Raw genomic sequence first — 8,856 nt, 5'->3', positions numbered from 1 at the left:
TTATGAATTTAATTACTTGTCCAAGTATACCATAAAATGACATTGAACAATTTTCTATTGAAAATGCATTTTGGCTACGGACATGGAGATAAATGCATATTGTTACAGATGTACACTTGCTCATCTGAGAATATTTCTGTATTTTTCGAATGAATATTGAATTTTTTATGAATTGATTTCTTTGGCTCTGTGTGGTATCAAATGGCAGTTAGCTTTTCCTCCCCGAGCTTTCTACACAAATTGTACCGTTAGGTCTTACGAAGCGCCTTTGAGTACGCACCGTACTGGCGAGTTTCGACTCGGCCCGCTCGCCAAGAGAGGCGGCGGACCCACGCCGGCGGGGCGTCGGGGTCGGAGCGCGCGGGTAGGGGCGGAGCGTGGGGGGCTTGGAACCCGTTGATAACTGCTTGCAGTTCTAGTTAAAGGTTGTTTCTGTGTTGGACACTTCTCTATGACTCCCAAAGCTGATGTTGTATTTTGTAAGGTCAGTTTGGTTAAAGGTCAAAGGGTGTGGGAGATATTTTTTTTATTGTGACCTTTGCAGGTTTCCCGTTTTTCACAGACCTTTAGAGTCTCATGCAGTTTTAAATGTCAGTTAAAATGTTTTCCATGAAAAACAGCTCTATTCTTTTCAAGTAACAAGCCGTTGGCATGTACTTCTCTACAATCTGCAGTCATTTGAGACCTTCGAAAAAGTGAGGTGTGCAAAACCCATGAACTTAGGTTCCTCCTATTTTAAAACAAAAAAAGCAACATTTATTATTTAAGTTAATATACAAAATGGATACTTTTACCCTCTTTTATAAAAATATTAAAGAATCAGCAACCTATTCTTTTAATGTATCAATAAAACATGATCAAAGTCACAATTCTTGTACTCTATACAGTATTTTGGTTTGATTCAGTTTAGGTTAGATAATAGCTGAATTTGATTCATAACCTAACTTAAAACGAAAAGGAAAAACAAAACACCATCCTTTTAAATAAGAGTAGCAGGACCAAAAATATCACCAGCCTAAAAAGCTTCACTGGAAATGTCACACTTCTGTATCCAAAAGAGAGACAAACACAAACTCTTAATTAAACATTTTTATTATTAGTACTAGTAGTAGGGGAGATTTTTATACAGATTATTGAAATTAGGAACAACTCAATATAAGAACTATACAGGATTGTTTTCTTGTACAGAAGAGAAAATGTAAAGATACCCTTACAAAAAAATCCCATGAAATTCACGTGTGATCACATGTGATTCCCATTTTCCACATGTGGTTCACATAATCCACAAAAAAAATCACATATTTCCACATGTGATTCCCATTTTCCACATGTGGAAATGTGGGAATCACATGTGATTCGCATGTGAAAGTCACATGTGATTTTCATGGGATTTTTTTGTAAGGGTACTAATTTACAGAAGTGACATGGTGTGCAGGTTTTGTTATTTTGGGGGGTTTAGTCATTTAGATTATTAAACCTGTGCTCTCTTTGATCCTTTTGGGGTAGTCTTGTTGAGGTTCATTAGTTTCGAGAAAGTTATTCTTCTCAGTTTAGTGTTCTGTTGCCAACATGTTTGTTATTGGGGGTTGCTTTGCTTGTTTCACTTATTCAAGTTTACTTTTACTTGAGGGTAAAACTACTGCTTATTGAGAGCGACGACTCCCACTAGAGAACAGTGGATGAATCTTTTATGTCTAAAATTGCTGTAGACAGATTCTTTATGGTTCCTCTAAGCCAGGGGTAAGCAACCCTGGTCCTGAAGAGCCACTATCCTGCATGTTTTCCTTGTTTCCCTGCTCCAACACACTTGATTCAGTGATTAAATCACCTCTTCATGTTCTACAGAAGCCTGTTAATCACCCATTGATTCAAATCAGGTGTGTTGGAGCAGAGAAACAAGTAAAACATGCAGGATGGTGGCTCTCTAGGACCAGGGTTGCCAACCCCTGCTCTAAGCACAACCACATTAAACACTTTTAGTAATCTAAGATCCACTGAATCTGATATTCAGTTAGAAAAAAAAAGAGTACAGTTTATATTCACTCCCAAAGTACTGGCTAAAACATATTAACTACAATTTATCTCAAAATAAAAATGGTCAGTAATGCCATAAAATGATTCAGTCAAACAATGTTTGCTGTCACACAGAAATGTTACCACAGGAACTCAAGTTTCCCAGAATAAATATAAGACCTGACTGCTGGAGATAGATGCCCGCAACCCAAAAAGGAGAAGTGGGTAAAGGAAACAAATAGATGGATTACAAGACCTCCTGAAATGAAAAAGGAAACCGTTGAAGAATGACACTGCAAGTTCTGACAGTTTGTTGGAAAATCTATAACTGGGTGTTTTTTTCAACGCTTGCTGTCAGCTACGTTCAGGTAATTTTCATAATACTTTCCCATTTAAAAAGGCTCTCCATACTGCTGTATTTCCCAGAAAATTCTGCAGTTTCTTATGAATCTGAGGTGCAATTTAAAAAAAAATGATAAAAATAAGGTACAACTACTTTGAAAACAAATGATTATTGTTAGCAATTGTTTTTTATGTTGTAATGTAAATGTGGAGTGAGCAAATGTGAAAGAACTGCATGTTTTGGTTTGCTTTTACTTTGTGCACTAAAGCAAGAGAATTACAAAGAAAATTGTCTCTCACTCAAGATCTATGGGAAAAAGATCTGAAAACAAAGAGCTCCTTCAGACAAGAGATCAGATGAGTCTTGGCAAAGGCTTAGTGGAATTTGTCAAAGGTTTCTTATGAACTGCATTACACTGCATGAATTATCATTACAAAATCCAAACTAACGAAATCTTCGCCGTTTACAAATAGATTACTTTTACCTCTGAAACGCAAAACTACAGGCCAGAAGACAAGATAGGGTAAAGCTCGTCTTTGAAAAGGCATCAGAAAACACTTTAACTGGAACTGAGTCTGACTCACCTGGGAGATGTGGAAACTCTCTTTTATAAAATTCATTCATCCATAAAGATGGATCACACGGCACAAAAAATAAATAAATTATACATATATATATATATATATATATATATATATATATATATATATATATATATATATATATATATATATATATATATATCCATCCATTTTCTTTACCTGTTTCTCCATTCTGGGTCGCGGGGAGGTGGTGCTTATCCCCAGCAGTCACTATGCGAGAGGCGGGGGACACCCTGGACAGGTCGCAAGTCCATCACAGGGACACATAGAGACAAACGAGACAAACAACCATTCACGCCCTCACTCACACCTAGGGACAATTTTAGAGTCATCAATTACCTAATATGCATGTTTTTGGTCTGTGGGAGGAAACCGGAGTACCCGGAGTAAACCCACATGGGCACAGGGAGAACATGCAAACTCCACCCAGAAGGCCCCAGGCCGGGAAGATATCCTGCAAATTTGTTGCTGGGAGGCAACAGCTCTAATATATATATATATATATATATATATATATACCAGCAGGTCTTCAAGTTGTGCAGCAGCCTGTTGATCACTCATTTATTCAGATCGGGTGAGTCACAGCAGAGAAACACCAAAAGACATGCAGAATATTGGCCCCGCAGGACCAGGATTGCGCACTGTTGAGCTCTGAATGAGTCATGGTAACGTGGGGGAATAAAACAGTGAGGGTGAAGATGTTTTTTTTTTCCACAAATTTGTCACTGTCTAGCCATGTTTAATAAGTTATAGTGTGCTGTGAGATCTTCATTCTGTATTAAGGGAACTTAATGTGAAGTTTTTTTCCTGTGTTTTAATCTGCTCATTGGCATATCAAGGAGAATAGATCCTCCCTTTGGGAACATGCAAAGTTAAAATTACAAAGGTGTAAGAAGGTGCTAACAAAGTTAAGGACTTAAAATCAAACAATAGAATCTTAAAATGAATTTTACAATAAACTGGGAGCCAGAGGAAAATAGCTAAAATAGGTGAGATATGGTCTCGTGTGGATGTAAGAAGTCCAACTGCAACTTTTTACAAGTTGCAATCGAGAAGGCAGAAACTGACTTCTTCCAAAATAAAGACTATAAATAAAAGCTGACAGTAGTCCTCAGGTTAGGTAAACATCAGGAAACAGGGGGGGGTTCCAGAGGCTCAGTCAAGTCATTCAGCTAAGACTTCAGGCAGTGTCTCAATGTCTTTTAACTGAAACTGAGACTGACTCACCTGTGGTTTGTGAAAAAGTTTTCACAAAATACCAGTATTCAAATAAGATTTAGACGTCATAAAAACAGGAGAAGGTTTTAAAAACAGTCTTATCTTTAGATCTTTTAACTTCTGAGCATGTCTGGTCCTGCTTGTTTGGACTCGTATACTGGTAATTTCTAAAATTGTAAAAGTTTATAAAACACTTCCTGTCTTGTTCATGTCTAATTCTGATGGTTTAGAATGCCTTCTAATGACATATGGTCAGTTTGACCTGAAGGCCACAGGAGGGTTAAACACTTGCTGGATGCTCAGTTTGATTAAAGATTTGGGAAACCTGATTGTCTTTTACCTTAAAAGTTTCCAAAACTATTTTGCTGTGAGCAGGACAGTGTGTCCTGCTCAAAGTCTCTATTTCCATCAGAGAAAATTCTTTCTGTGAAGTCCTTCTGTACGAAGTATAACTTTCATCAACTTGGCAACTTCTATATTGGAATCAACAATAACATTTTTAGCAGCTTCAGCAACGGTTGCTGGTCTTTTGGACCTGGCAACAATCATTCACCAAATACATCAACACACAAACCCATGAAACCTGCTACACTTTCACCAGTTTTACTTTCATTGATAACTTTTAGAATATATTTAGCTCTGCGGATCAGGGAGATGCCACCCCAGCTGAAGATATTACATTTTAGTCACTACAATGTGACTATATTAGCTCATATTCTTATGCTCTTCTGTGTTTTATGGTTATTGTCATATTGATCACTGCTAAGGCAGCTAACAGATAAAGAAAAAAATAAGCTATAAATGTATTTAAAAAGAGAGGGAGAGACGTCCTGATGACTGTGTATCAAAAGCGTCTTAATCAGAACTTAGTCTGCTTGTTAGAATTAAACTTGTCCTTATTTGCATCTCTTTGACATATTGGGATTTGTTGATGGAAGAAAATATCGCCATAACATTGGCTCTTATCTGTGACAGCATGGCATAGCTGGAGAATATAGATGGTTTAGAGTATCTTCTATGTGAAATGGTGATGTGTCATTATTTTCTTATAGCTGCGTAACACCTTAGGAATGCAAAGCAAGAGTCAGAGAAAGGGAAAAATAATCATTTAAAGTGTAATAAAAATATGTATTGTTTGTAAAATCCAATATTAGAATCAATGACCTTGTTTACATTCAGTCTACAAGGCTGTTTGAAAAAAAAGTCAGTCAGTTCAAGGAACTAGAACCTTTTCAGAGACATAAGCCTGAACATCCCAAGTTGTGGAACTGCAGTCTTGTAAATATGCTTCAGTACCTGCTTTACCAGCGATTCCTGCAAAGACTGTTTCAATAATTAGTTGTACTCAACACGTGTTTTGTGTTAAAAAGGTAATTGAGCTTTACTTACACAACACAGTTGTTTGTGTTATTGCTTCATCAACAAGGGACAGACACACACAGCCCATGACGGGAGAAACAAGTGTTTTTTTTAAAGAAAATTCCCTAATTGTTTTTCCCATCAAAGTGTGGAAACAAGTTCAAGGAAATGCAAATGAGAAAAGTACAGAAGGTCATTTGGGCATAAGAAACCTCGTGCACTTCCTCACCGAGCTTTGACGATGAGAAAATCTTAAAATCTCCACTGTGCTTGTCTGTAAAAAACAAACAAACAAAAAAAACTTTTAATGAGACAACAAAAAAGAGCAAATAAAGACTGTAACGGGTGTGAATTTTCTTTTAACAATTTCTGTGCAATTTGCAGTGCAAGACAAAAACGTGATTGTTTTTGCCTCCTAAAATACACAAAGTTTTATCCGTCTTATTCTATTTTTTATTTATTATTATTTAACCTTTATTTAACTAGGAAAGTCCAATTGAGGTTAAGAACCTCTTTTCCAAGGAAGCCCTGGCAGAAAAAGTTACATAACAATTAAAATTAGATTGAACAATTAAAATGCCAAACAAAATTATGAGCAATAGTCACAGTTTAGAGAAGGACATCTCACGTGCCAGTCTGAACTTAAGAGCACTCAGTGTAATCAGTTCAGGTAATTTACTTTCTGGGTTTTTTTGCAACATGTCCCACATATTCTAGATTCTTTTTCAGCACATAGAAATTTTCCCAGTGATGGATTAGGGATCTGTCCGAAGTGTAACTGCTGTTGGAGATGACATCATCTCCCTGCGACCCTGAACTAAAAATAAATTATAAGAGAAGACAATCAATGGTATTATTTACTGTACCAGAAGGTTTCTTACATCAGTTTATAGTAAAAACATGCTGTGGTTGCCGTTGGATGCTTACAGGAAAAGGTCAAAAATTTTCATAGATGTCACTTGATCTGACATTTTGACATTTTTATGGTTAAAACCGAGAATGACCACTCATAAACTGGTTGCAGTTTCTGGTTGTAGTTTCTCAGAAATCTCAGATTGTCCCACTATAAAAAGCCATAAAAATATGATCTCTAAAGTGCATGGATATATTGTAAACACATGATAGGCAAACAATGCCTTGACTTGACAATGTGACTTGTTAAGAAAGGCATTTTATAAATGCATTGTTTTTAACACCCTCAATTGTAATTGTGGTGGTAATTCCTGTACAGCCCTTTTCTGTAAACCAAACGGCAAGTCATATCTGTTTACAGGCCTTTGGCTACAAAATGTCAGACTTCCTGCCAAGCATTCATTTCCTCTTCCTCATAGATGGTTTTATATAGTAAGCTTCCTTTGTGAAGCCATTTTTTTCATTACACTCATTATCTAGATAACCAACATCTAGGTGTTTTTTATCTGTTCACCCAAACTGAGAAAACCTGCTTGCCATTAAAACCACATCTTTCTCCAGTCTTTCACAATATTTGCTTACTTTAAGCTTATTTCTAAGACATTAGGAAAGGTTTTCCATTTCTTCTTTAAAAAGAAACTGAGCAATCAAAGGTAAAATATTACCATTTCTTTCTGAATTTAGATATTCAGAAGCTCAAAATACAGAACCGTCCTGGTTAAATTGAAATGGAATTTGTTTTGTGGAAAAAAAAAAAAAAAACATAAACAAACAAACTAATTTCCTGTGGAAGCTAAGCCAGAACAAAATAAGTGCATTTAATTAGAGTTTAGTGTTTGTTGCAGTAAAAGCATCCGAGTCTGAGGCATTTTGAAACTTCTGAGTTATGCGGAAGAGCTGGTTTACCTGTTTTGGGGAACTGGGTCATATGAAAGGGCAAAAGGAACAATTCAGGACACACAATGTCAGAAGGTGGGACTATGGCGGCGAACCCAGAACGCAGACTCTTGGTGGAAGAAAAATGAAAACTAATTTATTACTTAAATAAACAGACAAAAACAAAAGGACTGACGAGACAGCAGAACTAACACTAACAAAATCCAAAACGAGATGCAAGGCAAGACATGGCATGGCAAAGAGCAGACAAAGCGGAATGATCCAGTGAGTAGTGAATGAGAATGACCGGTTCTTAAAGACAGAGGATAATGAGGAAAATGGACACAGGTGAGTGAGAATAATTACAAGCAGGTGGAGATGGGCGTGGCAGACCTAACAGGAAAAGTACTGGGGAGGTGGAGAGTGACAGGGCATGAACAGGAAAACTAAACTGAAACAAGACAATAATCAAAAACAACAAACTGAAAATACCAGACTATGACACACAAAGTCTTTCATAAAATCTATTTTTGAAACTCAAAAACCTCAGCTTACCGGGTCCTAATCATTTCATTTTCTGTTTGTGCTCCAGAAATAAGGTAATTTTCCAACTAAAGTGACATCAGCGGCGTGTTAAGTCATGCAAAAACATTTGGCCATTTTGGTATTCTTTCTATTTTGTTGGCTTGCAATCTGGAATTTAAATGGAATTTGTTGTTGGTTTTGTTTTTAGGTAATAATTTAAAGTGATAATTTTACAACTACTTTTGACTTTATGTGTTTAAATAATTCTAAAAAATCTCAAATTAAAGAAGCATGTGCATCTGCATTCAGCTCCCAAAACGTAATACTTTGTAGGTCCACCTTTTGCAGCAGTTACAGCAATAAGTTTCTTCAGTTACATGATTTTTGTCCATTTTACCACTGAATTTTCTTTTTTTTTATAATCTTTGTAGCCAAACTGCTGCAGCTTCTTCAAATTGGATGGGTGCTGCAACAATCTTTAAATCAAACCAGACATTCTCAGTTGAAGTGAGGTCTGGGCCTTGACTGGACCATTCAAGGGCCTTTAACTCACGCTAAATCACTGGAGTGTTGCTTCAGCAGTGTGGTTATGGTGACTGCCCCGCTGGAAGGTGAACCTCCATCCCAGTCTCAGATCTCTGCAACAAACAAGTTCCTCTCAAGAATTTGTCAGAATTTTTCTCCACCCATCTTTCCTCCAGCTCTGAGGAGTTTCCCAGTCCACCTAAATTGTAAATGCGGTAAATACTAGATGTTGCTGGAATAATATCATCAGATGTGCTGGGTGTAGTTTACAACACATGTTCAAAGATCCAGTATGCAAAACAGTGGGCTTCACACCAGAGCACAAAGTTCTCAGCTCCAAAACAAGCAGAACCAGGAAAAAGTGTCATAACCTTAAGTTGTCATAAGCTGTGGACTTGTTTGCAGTTCTTTCTTCTGATGTTGCTGCAGTTAGTCTTACTTCTGTTTTTTTTTTTTATTTGAAACCACTTCTTCTATTGCATG

Source organism: Kryptolebias marmoratus, linkage group LG5 (assembly GCF_001649575.2).
Source record: "Kryptolebias marmoratus isolate JLee-2015 linkage group LG5, ASM164957v2, whole genome shotgun sequence".
NCBI classification, from domain to species: domain Eukaryota; kingdom Metazoa; phylum Chordata; class Actinopteri; order Cyprinodontiformes; family Rivulidae; genus Kryptolebias; species Kryptolebias marmoratus.
This window is presented reverse-complemented; position numbering follows the sequence as displayed.